Below are 15779 nucleotides of genomic sequence, written 5' to 3' on the forward strand. Positions count from 1 at the left end.
TCCTCAGGTTAAAATCTTATATTGATTGACTTTACAAAGAACTCCAAGTTTCCCCTTTATGTGTGTGTGTGTGTGGGGGGGGGGGTGGGGGGAAGCACGGGGTGTTGGTGGTGGTGGAAGATGTGGGGGAAGAACAACTGACTGCAGGGATGCTTAACATCATTTAACTTAAGTTATTTCCATGAGTTCTACAGTTAATCAATTTGCTCTTTCTCTGACTCAAAAAGACCCTGTTGATAATTCTTTATTGCTCACAGCAAAAATAGTTAACTATTTTAATAAGAGAATGTGGCAGGCTTGTACAAAAAGAACTCAAACCTTTGATGTGACTAACCAAGGAGGTTAAATAGAGGGGAGCCAGCTCCCCCTTCTCTCCTAGTTGTGACATTAGTTACTGCATAATCTAAGGTCATCAGTTTGGAGAGGAACATGAATAATAAAGATGTGACGAAGGATGAGTATTCTGGAATTTCAGTTAACAATCTTTAAGGATCAGGGAATAGCTCTACAGGATATCCCCTGTGGAGATTTCCTGGCTGGGTTTAAAAATCATGATAGGAGAGCTTGCATCTCATGTGTGTAGTCTGTGGGAGGATTGATCCCAACGTATTATATGGTCTTTTCTCATTTCCACACTTGCTTGTTTTCTTGTGAATTTTGAGAGCTACACTAGTTTTAGTATTGTAACTGCAATGCTGCCAACAATCTTGTGTTCATTAACATTCATTGATTGAGATTATTTGTCCAGCCCTAGACAGTGCTTAAACTGTCAGCATCAACCAAACAATATTTGATCCTAATCAGGCCAGACATCCAACACATTCCTAAGCATCCAGCCTCCTCCCCACTTCCTCAACTCCACTATTTCCTTTATCAACAGTCCTATTAGCCTTAGCAAGGGCACCATAGCTATCAAATTGCATTCAATGATTTTTTTTATTATTTCTAACTATGCTTCTTATGCTCATTTTAGACAGAGCTCATGTTCTTTAAGAGTAGCCCTTCACTGGTAAATTTTCCATTATTGTCCAGGGTAATTACTTGTAAATAATAGATTCTTTTTAGTCTAAACATTCTAATTATCCAAGCAACTACCAGAAATCGATTGTATACTAAAATGAGCCAACATCTCTCTACATGCTGAAGTCAGTATTAATCTGAGCGTAGTTACAAAATGTTTGGAAATATTTGAGGATTTTTCTGGGTTTTTTTATAGAATACATCGGTGCATCCCTCTCCCTCCCAACCTCACAGTAAAACTACTGTGCCTGAAAAATGTGATGAATAGTACCCTCGTACTCTTGTCACTGAACTTTCACCCCACGTAGATTCTGCAAATTGCTTATTTTATGCCTCTGAAACATTACAGCACCATAAAAGACAGAGCCACTGGTGACATCCAGTGGTACCTTTTTTAAAAAAATGAAAATCATCTTTTTGAATAACTGTAAAGCAGGACCATCTGGTTTACAAGTGATAGAGTTTCCGACAACAAGAACCTCTTCTTTTTTTTCAGTAGATAATCACTAACTTTCTCCAGTATGCAACAGCAGTGAAATTGACATGCAGGTTTAAACAGATAGATTTGGTGTGCCTCATTTTAATTACCAAACAGCAACAGGATATGTTTGAAACAGCCAATATATTCTATTCCTAATTGCCTCAAGCAGGACTGACATCTCTTTTGCACCATCTCCAAATTCTTCACAACCTTGACAGGATGCAATTATTCAATCAGATGTCTTAATTTTCACTTGGACAATCAGTTTGCTGTGATAAGCCAAGTGATTCAGAAATGAAGCATATGTGTGAAGATGTTGTTCCCCAGCTCTTCAAGAGAGAAAAAAGGAGTAAGAGTTTGACAACGATGCTGCTTAGCTGTTAATTGTTTTGGCTGTGTTTCAGAGCAAAGTCTCTTATAAAAAGATTGCAATTCTAATCACTTAAAATTTAATTTTTCATAGGTACTGCTAAGTTGAGGAGCTCAGTGGGTGTGTGCACATCCTGGTCAGCCAGGCTCAGAGACTATAGGTTCATTTGCTGATATTATACTGAGTTAGCGTGTCTGAGCTGAAGATTCCTACTGTGGATAAAAACATTGAAGGTGGGCATTGAAATGGATGCAGCATAACCAAGAAGTTATAGAGTTAATATTTCAAGTTTGGTGGTCATCGAACTGTTAACTCTGTTTCTCTCTCTCCACAGATGCTGTCAGATCTGCTGAGTTTCTCAGGATTTCTCTGCATTTGTTTCAGAATTCCAGCATTTGCAATACTTAGTTAAATGCAAAGAAATGATATTATTTCAAGAAATTGTACTTAAGCTAGTTTAAAAGGAGCATAGCTGGTTATGCTGCAAAGTGTTACACTTGCGCTGGAATCAAGTTGAATGTGTTGCCTGTCCTCTATTATCAAACATTATTCACTTTTGAAGCTCTAATGAAGAAATGATTCTTGGCTGAGATACTGGAGGCAAAGCAATGCCTGTGGAAACAGATCTTGGCAGGAGAGAGCAGAGAAACAAGAAAAAAAAGTGAAAAGTTCTGTAATAAAAAAAAGAAAAAGCCTATGTTGGTTTTTGTGTATATACTAGACAATATTCATCAACTAACTGGCAACCATGGAGCTCATTTCCTAATTTCCTTTCATGCTAACAGTCACTGTTACTACCCCGAGGTTGCCATAAAGTCATGCAGGAAATGTTTTACATACACTAATGGTTGGTTGAGTAATTATTCCCGCACAGACTATTGAGCAAGATGAGGGAATGTAAACTACCCAAGATATGCTTCTTCCTACACAGCTGCAAAGACTCCAACTATTTCTCACACATTCTCTTCACATTTTCAACAATGATCACTCCATCAGCATTTCTGAGATGCGTTCCATTTCTCCCAAATCTCTCTTCTGCAAATCTTCCTCTTCTTTGTGTCCATGTCATTTTTCTTGACCTCTGTTCACAACCATTCCTTCCTCTTACAATGATGGAGTCACCCTATCATCCTCCAGATCTGCAAGATTGTCTGCCATCTGCAACATGATCCCACTTAAAAGCATTTGTTCTACACTCCTCACTAACTGGACAGACTGGCACACTACTTATTGTGTTCCTTTTCATACATTGCTCAGTGAAAAACAAGTTGTTTTAAAAGTTCAATGTCATAGACACTTTCCCACTTTACCTGAGGAGTGAATGATGAGAGCATAGAGAGCTCAACTCTATTTTGGCTAGGATCACCTTATAAGTCTGATTATGTCTCATCTTCTGATAAGTAAAACACAAAGTATTGCTACCTGCATTTTCACAGCTGCTGTGCCTAATTTCCTACACTCAAGTTGAATGTTTCAAGTTTTTTTAATATTATGTTAGATTAGATTCCTTACAGTATGGAAACAAGCCATTTGGCCCAACAAGTTCACACTGATTCTCCGAAGAGTAGCCCACCTTATATTTGCCCTTGACTAATGCACCTAGCACTATGGGCAATTTAGCATAGCCAATTTACCTGACCTGCACATCTTTAGATTGTGGGAGGAAACTGGAGCAGCTGGAAGAAACCCACGCAGACACGGAGAGAATGTGCGAACTCCACACAGACAGTCTCCTGAGGCGACAATTGAACCCTGGTCCCTGGCGCTGTGAGGCAGCAGTGCTAACTACTGAGCCACCAAAGACAGAAATACACCAGATTCCTAAAAAGATCTTTCCAGATACCATCTAAGTGAAATTTTTGTCAAGTTTCTTAGAGGGCTCTTACCTTGAGTCCGAGCATGTTTTCTCAGGCTATCATTCTAAACTCACTTCATTAACTAACAATGGTGCCTCGTTTATCAAATTCTCTCACTCTTTAGAACCAGAATATTCATTGCTGCTGGGACATCCCAAGATTCTCAGCTTCAGCACCATTTTTATACGGCCGATATGCATCTAGTCAAGCACTGACTAGATTAACTTGCCCGAGACATGGAAGATGAGGAAAACGTTTAACCTTACTTTATGGACAGGGTCCTCGAGGATCTGGGAATGAGATGATGTGGAAGAGGATCTCTTCCCCCTGAACCTGAGTAGGAGGCCAAGACACACAGGTGCTACCAGTCTGATCTGAAGTTGCCATCCAGGTCAGGTAGTCTCCACAGTCCAGAGAAGTGTCATTCAGTGTAGAAAGGTCAATGACCTTCTCTTTTCTGCCAAGTTAGGTACCGCACTCTTCCCTCTGCTACCTTAATCTCATCCTATCTCTCCTACTGCATCCTCTTTCCACCAAGGAACATTGTTCAACTCTCTCAGTATTGCATGCAACATTCTCCCACACTCACTCCAATACCCTACACTAATAAATCTACAAAGCCTCTATGCTGTCTATTCACTCGTTTGAGGCACCATCCCTTCTTTCCCCACCTGCACCAGCACTAATAGCTGTGCCATTCACTTTCATCTCACTCAATCCTTTCCATTGTCTCTTAACGGAGTGGAGAGAGACAAGACAAGTGGTGGGCCATCCAACATTCAGCTCCTCATCCTTTCAAAGAGCAGGTTGTGACCCCGGCAGCACTCCTGTGGAGATGTAGAAAGCTCCATGGCCTGGTAATCATGTGAGATGCATTGTGCATTGCTGTGCTACTCTTCTATTACTACACCTATGAATGTATTGTTAACTTCTACTCCTTGTTCATGATGCACTCTCTCTTTTTTCTCCTGTAGTTATGGTAATGGTAGCCAACAGGTCAATACCACAAAATAACTATCCATCCAGAAGTGAAGAAGAAACTACAGATGCTTTAGAGGAAGCACTGACAAGATTGTCTCCTGCACCCTCCTCCACCAGCCCCTACACTGACATCTCGGCTTGTATTTCAGGTAGATTAAACTCAGATGCGCATTCTGGTGAACACACCCTTCCACATTTCCAAGGCTAGCTGAGGGAGAAATGCTGAAAATGTGTTGCTGGAAAAGCACAGCAGGTCAGACAGCATCCAAGCAGCAGGGGAATCGACATTTCGAGCATGAGCACTTCTTCCCGAAACGTAGATTCTCCTGTTCCTTGGATGCTGCCTGACCTGCTGTGCTTTTCCAGCAACACACTGTCAACTCTGATCTCCAGCATCTGCAGTCCTCACTTTGTCCCTGAGGGAGAAATGCCCAAGGTCGCTGGCCATCAGAGGAATGCCAGAGACCATACAACTGTCCAGCACCAGATGGGAGAGGACCCCATTTTATCAACAACTTCATACAAATGCACAAGCAGGCAGATTTGTCCAGGGCACTGGGTCAGCTGTGTAAAGTCTCCAGGACTGCAGGAAACTGTTTACACCATGCTGATTCAGGCACGTGAGCTAGTAGGTGCCTCCATGGTCAGGTTGGCAGCTGCCACAGACAGAGCCAGGTCCAGCATTGTCCAGCACTTAACCATTGGTGCTCAGCCCCAACAGCAAAGAGGCAGGAAGACAAAGGACCTTGACTTCACTTCAGGTAGCGCATCCTCATGTGGAGACAGAGGGGTGCCAAGAGGCACCAAGCCAGAAGAGGAACCACTTATAGGCCCCCAAAAGTCTTTTAGGACCCTCAAGAAATGGCTGGGCTCCTCGCCTCCACACTGCCTGCCACCCTCAGCCTTGTGGGAGTTCAAGCCGAAAAGGATGCAGCTGCATCTGGGAGGGCGTACGCACCATGTCTGAGCCCTCCAGACACAGATGCCCTTACCCAACTAAAGCAATAGGTTCTAATGTAGGTCATAATCCCTCCACAATAGCTGCAGACACAGACTGCAACAACATGTAATGGGAGGAAAAGAAAGAGGAAAATTTTATAATGGCAGATAGGTAATACGGGTGACACTTAATTGTAAATGCATTATCACATCTGTTAATAAATGTTCACTTTTCATGATCAGGTCTGTGGCTAAATGTTTGTCAAGGCACATTATTATATTAAAGGTGCAAAGCCTAGCCATTCTTGGTGCCAAGCAATGTCTTACAGTTGCTACAAACCGACCGACTCCCACAGCTACCTGGACTACACCTCCTCCCATCCTGCCCCCTGTAAAAACGCCATCCCATTCTCCCAATTCCTTCGACTCCGCCGCATCTGCTCCCAGGAGGACCAGTTCCAAAAACGCACATCCCAGATGGCCTCCTTCTTCAAGGACCGCAATTTCCCCCCCCGACGTGGTCGACGATGCCCTCCACCGCATCTCTTCCACTTCCCGATCCTCCGCCCTTGAACCCCGCCCCTCCAACCGCCACCAGGACAGAACCCCACTGGTCCTCACCTACCACCCCACTAACCTCCATGTACAGCGCATCTTCCGCCGTCATTTCCGCCACCTCCAAACGGTCCCCACCACCAAGGATATATTTCCCTCCCCTCCCCTATCAGCATTCCATAAAGACCACTCCCTCCGTGACTCCCTTGTCAGATCCACACCCCCCACCAACCCAACCTCCACTCCCGGCACCTTCCCCTGCAACCGCAGGAGGTGCAAGACTTGCGCCCACACCTCCCCCCTCACCTCCCTCCAAGGCCCCAAAGGAAACTTCCATATCCGCCACAGATTCACCTGTACCTCCACACATATCATCTATTGCATCCTTTGCACCCGATGTGGCCTCCTCTAGATTGGGGAGACAGGCCGCCTACTTGCGGAGCGTTTCAGAGAACACCTCTGGGACACCCGGACCAACCAACTCAACCACCCTGTAGCTCAACATTTCAATTCCCCCTCCCACTCCACCAAGGATATGCAGGTCTTTGGACTCCTCCATCGTCAGACCACAGCGAAACGGCGGTTGGAGGAAGAACGCCTCATCTTCCGGCTAAGAACCCTCCAACCACAAGGGATGAACTCGGATTTCACCAGTTTCTTCATTTCCCCTCCCCCCACCCTGTCTCAGTCAAATCCATCAAATTCAGCACCGCCTTCCTAACCTGCAATCTTCTTCCCGACCTCTCCGCCCCCACCCCAGTCTGACCTATCACCCTCACCTTGACCTCTTTCCACCTATCACATTTCCGACGCCCCTCCCCCAAGTCCCTCCTCCCTATCTTTTATCTTAGCCTGCTGGACCAACTTTCCTCATTCCTGAAGAAGGGCTAATGCCCGAAACGTCGATTCTCCTGTTCCCTAGATGCTGCCTGACCTGCTGCGCTTTTCCAGCAACACATTTCCATCAATGTCTTACAGTCCAAAGTATAAAGAAATTAGCTCCTGAACATTATGTGCGTGATGATCTAATATATGGTGGATGCCAAGATTTCTGGAGGGGGTGGGTGCAGTAACATGTGGGTGCCTAATGTTCAAGATGAAGCTACAGGGGAGGAAGTGGTGATCGAAGGCCACCAAATAACCACGTTGACTTTCGTGTCAGGAAGTATCAGTGTCCAATTTTTATCCAACAGGTCAGAAAATGGAATACTGCCTACTAATTTCAAAATTACTGTACAGGCCATGTATTGCTCAGGAACATCCTGGGATTTGCAAAGGATACGATAAATGCATTTATTGTTCTTTTGAAAGTTGTTTTCAGATCCTTAAATGTTATTTCATTGGGAATCACTGCAGCTTGTGCCATACATACATAAATCTTTCAGTTTATAGTAGGCAAACTGATAACAGTAATTAAAAAATTTGTTAAAAATAAGATGCTCACTTGAACATGGAGCCAAGAGGAATGGGAAAGTTTTCATGCACGTATTCATGTCTGAATTTGGGAGTGAACAAATTTTGAAGCCATTATTTACGTGTCTTCCACCTAAACCTGTACAGTTCTGCACTTGGTTCATTGCTCAACTCAACTGATTTTAGTTTCTTTACTATTTTTGCATCATTACTTTTCTCTGTGGCTAAATGTTGTATTTTCTAGACGTTGGGCAGAGTTCTGGCATAGATATAGAGGAGGAGGGAATTGTGACATAATGAGAAAAGAAGAGGGTACGTGTATCTCAGACAGTAGGCTTCCACTCAAACATGGCCCAAGTGCAAGACTCCAATATGTAAGAATTTCAACATGTGTTATGTGAGAAAATCTGTCATGACCACTTTTGCTTGATACGGGAGTTTGGCACCAAGTTTCCAGAGTCCCATCTGTGGATCGATCGAACACAGGAACAGCTGTGTCTGTTATTATTATCGTCATGACAGCATTGAATATTGATTCCATGGGCTTGTTCCAAGACACTAGTGATGATATTTACAGATTAGTCAGTCTTAAGTCCTCAAATGTCAGGAAAACACTTTTGGCAGCATTCCCATATAAAATGTATTCGTAAGCGTATGCACTTAATTGCAAAGGTTTTTTTTGCCCATTTTGTTTCTAAAGGGGATCTTTGACATTCATAAGCGCAGATGTTAAGGAAAAATGGCAGGAACTGTGTGAAATAATTTATTCACATATTTTACATAAGATTATAATGGAAGATATTTTACAGTTGAAATGACTATGTAGATCATGGAACTCCATAATTTAAGTGCAAAAGAAATCCAGAACTTTCTGTCTAAAATATTCACTGCTCTTCCAGCAACTTCCTAAAAGCAATCTTTTGCCATCCGACTCAGTGTTAAAATATGAAAGTTTCTGTGAGTACCTAAGAGTTAAGGCTTAAACTTTCAAAAAAAATCTAGAAGCTATCCTTTCTCATCCAACCATACTATCACAGTGTGAGAAAACTTAATTAAAAATCACACAACACCAGGTTCTCATCCAACAGGTTTATTTGGAAGCACCTGTTTTCAGAGCACTGCTCCTTCATCAGGTGGCTGTGGAGCAGCATCATAAGACACAGAATTTATCGCAAAAGATTACAGAAACAATATATTGAGCAGCTGAGATTGTGGTTAAGACTTTCATCTTTTAAAATGAGTTGCAGGTTTTGTTTCGAAAATATGTAAATCCCAGAACTTTTTTTAAGTCACATTCTTGAAGTTACTTAAAGTTTCATTTATAAAGAAAGGTGACATCTCAGCTCAGACAATGATTAAAGGTATGAAGTTAGAATGTCTGTATCCCAATCTTGAGTCAGACTAGTTCTATTTCCAAAATAGGAATTTATAAAATGTTACATGGATTGACTACCTGCATTAACTGCCTGCAGATTGTATGCTTTTTAAGCAAGCTGGAACGTGTCTGTAAATACAATTCTGCAAATGCAAATTCACTCCATAGAATTATATATGTGTGTGCGTGCATGAGAAAGAATGTGTGACTGTGAGTGCATGTGAGAGAGTGTGTGTGTTTGCCTGTGTGCAAGCTTGGTAGAGTGTGTGCGTGAGTGTGACGGAATATAATCCTGTGAGAGGAAGTGTGTGTGTGTGTGTGTAGTGGGGTCACCTGTAGTGTGACATGAATCCAAGGTCCCTGTTGAGACCATCTTCATGATCCTGCTCCACAGCTACCTGATGAAGGAGCAGTGCTCTGAAAGTTAGTGCTTCCAAATAAACCTGTTGGACTAAAACCTGGTGTTGTGTGATTTTTATTTATGTACACCCCAGTCCAACACTGGCATCTCCACATCAAGAAAACTTCATGACTGCCAAGCAACACGAAATATCTTCTCAGATGTTGAATTTCATTCCTTCCAATTTTAATTATTGGAGATTTTTAATTTGGCTTTTCTTTATCTTTCTGTTTGTTTTATGTCTCTCAGTCCAATATTGCCCTCTCATTACTTTGTCCTTTTATTTTATTTAACATTGGGTTACACAGTCTAACTGGCATGTCCTGGTTCAGTATCTATATTTTTAATTTGTGTTTCTTCAGTCTGATTAGTTAAATTAGTACATAGTTTGCTGTCCTGTTCACGCAGGTCTAAAATACCCCATAAATGTTGCTGCACCAATTAAATGTTTCTCTGACAGCAACATTCCACAGAAAATCTCACGAAAGGCTAGCATTGTTAATTTGTGGCTGTGAGTAAAATCCAGACCAACATTTCTGCTCTTATTTAAAAGGATGTATTTTATGATTAGTGTCACATTCAAAGGAAATACTAATGGTGGTAGGCTTGAACAGGGAACGTTTGAAGCAACTTCCAAACATTAATGAAATGTGAGTTGTGTTAATTTTTGTCGTAATATTATTTTGTACATAATAATGGCAATTTTCAATTGCCACCTTCCAATATCATATTGACTTGTTCAACAGATTTGTTAGTACTTTGATAATTTAATGCTGAGTGACACAAACTAGAAATATCCCAGGATTAATGGTGTGCCTATAATATAATGTCTGAATGCAGTCAGGACATTATAAAATTGCAAGCTCTGAATTGCAAAACAATCTGAACAAATTGTTTTCAGACTGAAGTTAATTACTTTATATCAATGAACTACCTATTAGATAATATCTATCATCTGTAGCTGTGCATTGGAATATTTACATTTGTAAATGGCTGCAGATCTAAGCCAACTCTTGTCACTTGTTTTCTCTGTAAATAATCGAGGATTGAGGCTGGAAAGGTGAGTGGTTGAATGACTGTACCTTGGTCATTAAAGCTGCTTTGCTTTTCTGACCCTGATCCCTCAGTATTTTCAGAGGAAACTGATGTCCCAATTCAGAAGGCTCTGTGGGCTTTAGATTTCAATGTTGATGCAATTCCATTGCATCTGTATTTAATCAAAAAAAAATCAAAGGGAAAGAATACTGGATAGAAATGAGTGGTGTATTGTCTATCATGTTGTCAGCAAGTTAGTTAGCTTTGTGCCCACAGTGAGCCATAAGAGCAGAAGTCAAAGGGGTGATAGAAAGTGAAATAAAATCATAGACTGAACTTATTCTTAAGCACTTTTGCCCTCTGCTTCACGTTGAATTATGAAATAGAGTTGGTAAAGACAAGCAGTGTATAATCTTCCCTGTAGCATTATGTTACATATGTCTACTTCTATTTTATTTGTTTATGGGATTTAAGCTTCACTTTCTTGCCAGTACCTTACAGTGCTTGAGAAGCTGGTGGTAAACTGCTGAAGCAATGTATTTCCCCAGCAATAGGGTTTGGGTGGCTTCCAGAAACACAATAATTTGTAACGCCCATCCCTCGATTCTAAAAAATATTTATTTGATTAGTTTCACAGGACTTCTCACCTTACATCCACAAAAGTATTCAAAAGGCTTGAACTGAGTAAATTTTTTTATGTGAATCCCGGATGACAAGCAAAAGAAATTCAAGTCCTTTTTCCCAATTTTGGGTATATTTGTGCCCTCCCTGTTTGTTGTTTTGTGGGTTTGGTGGTGCCATTCTGAAGTCTTTTGTGTCAATAGATATACTGAGAACATTAACTGTTTTACACCCAGACTCCTAATAACTTCCTGAAAAATTTTAGACATTAATTTGGAACTTTGATCTAACTGGCTGTGAATCTGGATCTGATATAGTAATCCATATCAAGTGATGAAGTGGCTTAACTTCTTTACCACTACCTGGGCAGAAATTGTTTTCAAAGGAATGGCTTCTGGGGACCAAGCAACCAAGATTAATAAGGCTCTTGTTTTCAGTAAAGGTCCTATACCATCCACCAACGCCCTGATGACTAGCACCTCAAACAGCGAAAAGGCAATTAGAGATTTGATTGCAGTTTGCCAATTTTCCATGATCTGACACATGTTGCACATTTTACAACACTGTGCCATCTCTTTATGAAGCTCTTGCCAGTAAAATTGTCAGATGTATGTATCCGGGTCTTTTGGATCCCTACATATTCTAGTACATCAATTTCATATGTTACCTACAATACATTTTGACAACATTTGGTTGGGACCATTATCTGGTGAATGGTTGTTCTGCTGTTTGTCCACAGGTCTGTAAGGTAATCCCCATTTCCTCATCAGAATCCCATCGTTAACATAGTAACATTCTGGGACTCCCTCTGATTCAGAACAAAGAACAAAGAACGGTTTGAGCTGATTGTGCTACTTTACTTAACTCGACATCAGATTGTTAAACCTTGATCGAAAAGCCTAATTGAATATTTATTTTGGATTAGCTAAATCCCCAAAAATGTTTAAAATAGCCAAATATCAGTCTGTTGTGTCAATTTGATCTCTAAGAAACTATTTAGTCATTGCTTCAATCATTAAACATGATTTTTCTTGCACCTTTTCTGTTTCCTTGACCTCATTTGGCTTTTCATGATGTTGGAGAAGCTATTACATTTGCTCTGACTGAATCATTCCCTGGAGTAGGTCAATGGCATTTACAAGTAAACTATTACCAGCCCTGTTAGTTACCATTCCAGAGATTAGGTTACACTTTAGAGGCACCTATATATATCCCATTGATATTGCTTACTAAAATGTAGACATTCAATGTACATTCCGACGGAATAGCAATGCATTTCCCCAGCAATAGAGTTTGGGTGGCTTCCGTATCTCTAAGTATAACAACAGGTTCACATGTCTTTGAAATATAAGAAAAAATGTTATTGTTCTGACAATAGTTTCATCTGATTTCAGATATCTTTTTTCACCTTCCCAGCATTCAGAGCAGTGTTTGGAATTGTCCTCACAACGCCAGCCAGAGCTACAAATTGAGCTGTTGTACTCAGTCATGACCCCTTTCCCTGCATTGACCTTGTGAAGCCCAATATGTCTCATGGGTTTACCGTATTCTTGATGAAGGGCTTTTGCCTGAAACGTCGATTTCGCTGCTCCTCGGATACTGCCTGAACTGCTGTGCTCTTCCAGCACCACTAATCCAGAATACAACTTTAAGAGTCAACCACTTTGCTCTGGTCTGGAGTCACATGTAGGTCAGACCAGGTAAGGACAGCAGTTTAAGCAGTCTATACTAGGTGCCCAATCTTGTGACGATTGAAACACTTGGCTTAGAAACATCACTTCCACTTGCAATATCTTCTTCCAGACTAAGGAGGCAATCCTGGTGCATATCCTTCTTGGATTTGTGGTTGTAATGAAGAAAGGTTTTTAATTGTTTAATTAGAATGAGCCGATGGCCTTGTGGTATTATCACTAGACTATTAATCCAGAGACCTAGGTTATGTCTTGTGGACCCATGGCAGATGGTGGAATTTGAATTCAATAAATATCTGGAACTAAGAGCCTAAGGATGACCATGAATCCATTGCTGATTGTCAGAAAACATCATCTGGTTCACTAACTTCCTTTAGGGAAGGAAACTGCTGTCCTTACCTGGTCTGACCTACATGTGACTCCAGACCAGAGCAAAGTGGTTGACTCTTAAACAGCAATTAAGGATAAACAATAAATGCTGCTCTAACTAGCGACACCCTCATCCCATGAATGAATAAGGAAAAAAAGTATATATGTTTTAGCACCTTATCTGGCAATGGAAATGTTCAGATTCTCCATGTGGGCTCTTACTAATGAAGGGAGTGTATTGTTTCAGTTTCCTAAGGGTCTCCGATGTAACCTCTACTGTTAGTGTCTACATCCAACAATCAAAATTGATTTGCTTTACCTTCTCAAATCCAGTATTTCTTCCGAGGCTGCTTCCAGAAGTTCCAAAATTTATGCCTGTAAACCTCAGAGATGAACTCATAAGCACTGAGAACAGCCTTTATTATCATCTTAAAACTTGTAGAAACCTCCTCAGAAACAACAACATAACTTCATGAACTCTGAAGTGCACGTGCAGAGCTCACTTTTCACTTGGCCACCACATCTGTTTAGCCACCTTTTCAAAAAAAAATATATCTACATCACTTTCTTCAAATTTCAGGAGGGTTTCCACAAATTTCAGGGCTCAGAGGGGAGTTAATTAAATTTCATTTTCCTCTCTCTCTGAAATGCTCCTCTCTCTCTCTACCAAATTCTAGTAGTAACTTCATTTTCTCGAATTAAATCTGTGCCCGTTTAAACTCTCTTCTGCCAATTCTACTTATCTGCTTACCTCTCTTGCTTTAACCTTTAAAATTCCAGCCACAGGTTTCTGAATTTCAGGTTCCCTGGCTTAAGATCTGGTGTCCCCCCACACTATGCATTTGTGCAACGATTGATTTTTTAAAAATTCATAATGTAGACTGCTGTACAAGTTCACTTGCACCAAAGTAGGGTACAGAAAAGGTTTAGCAGGATGTTGTCTGATTTGAGAGGTATTAGCTATGAGGAGAGATTGGAAAATTCAGTTTGTTTACACTTAAACATCGGAGGCTGTGAGGTAGTTTGATTAATTAGGTATAAGCTTTTCTCTAATACACAAACAAATTGGCATCATTCCTTTCATCCTTTTCAATTTTCATTATCTCACTTTCCAATCAAACATTTTGACTTTGGGTATCCCACAAGCCTTCAATCTATGTTACAACCAAGTTTCTCAGTTGTTTCCCTCTCCCTCCACTCCACCAATTACAACATAAATTTCAATATATAACCCTCTTATCAATGAGTTGGGTTATGTACCTTTTCTTTATTAGGTGCAGAATAATAAAACAAAGGTTTCTTTAATAAACAACAAACTTATGGATTTATTTTGAAAGCAGGATTTATTTATCAAACATTAATACATTCCCTGAAATAAGAATGTCTGAATATTTACCCTTCTACCCAACACACAGGCTCCAATTTAGAGAGAAACTTTTACATAGAGATTAATTTTGGGGAAAAAAAATCAACTTGCACAATAACTATTCATTTTTGATTTAAAAAAATGATAACGTATGAAAGGTTCACAATGGTTTTCAGTCGGTATCCAAGCAGACATACAGGAGTATCACTAAATACTGGCAGTTGTCATTAGGACCTTTACACACAGTTCATTCAGGAATTATCATCAAATTCAGGGGCTTTTCAGCAAAACGTTTGCATCATTACACTCTCAAAAGGATTTTCTCAAAAAGGCAGAGGATGAACTCACAGCAGGCTAAACCACCAATCAATTGTAAGCAATATTCTAAATCAAGCCAGAATCCCAGGCATGTGATTTCCAGTGAACAAGTTCAAGTATTTAGCTTAATGATTGCAAATCTGAGAAGTGCCTTAAAAAATAAAAACCCATTTACTTCAGATTTAAAAATGAACCTGGTTTACATATTCAAATAGATCTCTGCCTGGAAGAGAAAGTGATGCTTCTCATGTGCTCCAACTGACAGTACAATTAATGCAGCAAAGAGTAATATGGCTCAGGCTGCATTGTATGAGTGCTAGACAACAACACAAGTGTTTTAGGTGGCGATGCGTTTGCTCTTTAGGTGACTATGTTTTGAGTAATATTCAGACTTAACTTATTTGCTGTATTGAATGTTTGGGCAATAATGAGTATGAAGCAAAAGGTATTGGATGAATAAGGCTGTGTAATGAGGACTTCTAGTATCCATACCATTACTTGGGGAGTAATTGAACCTCTATAGACATGCTATCCAGTTTTAATACATCACTCGCCCTAGTATTTTACTTCCAGGCAGAGATCTATTTGAATATGTAAACCAGGTTCATTTTTAAATCTGAAGTAAATGGGTTTTTATTTTTTAAGGCACTTCTCAGATTTGCAGAGAAGTTGGTAGAAGTAGATACAATAGTAACATTTAAGAGACATCTTGATAGATGCATGCATAGACAAGGAACAGGGGAATATGGACTATGTAGAGGCAAAAGGTTTTTAGTTTAGAAAGGTGTCATGTATCAACACGGGCTTGGTGGGCCGAAGGGCCTGTTCCGATGTTGTACTGCTGTTAGTTCATATAATTATCAAGACATGGCATCAGTGGCAAGAAAGACATTTGCTGTCCAACCTAATTGTCTTAAGCAGGTGATTGTAAGCCTTTAATTTTACAAATGAGTAGTATACTGGGCTATTTCATAGAGTAATGAAAATGT

Source organism: Chiloscyllium plagiosum, unplaced genomic scaffold (genome assembly GCF_037043375.1).
Source record: "Chiloscyllium plagiosum isolate Xiang-an unplaced genomic scaffold, Cpla_swu_hap1 HiC_scaffold_11, whole genome shotgun sequence".
Classification (NCBI taxonomy): Eukaryota; Metazoa; Chordata; class Chondrichthyes; order Orectolobiformes; family Hemiscylliidae; genus Chiloscyllium; species Chiloscyllium plagiosum.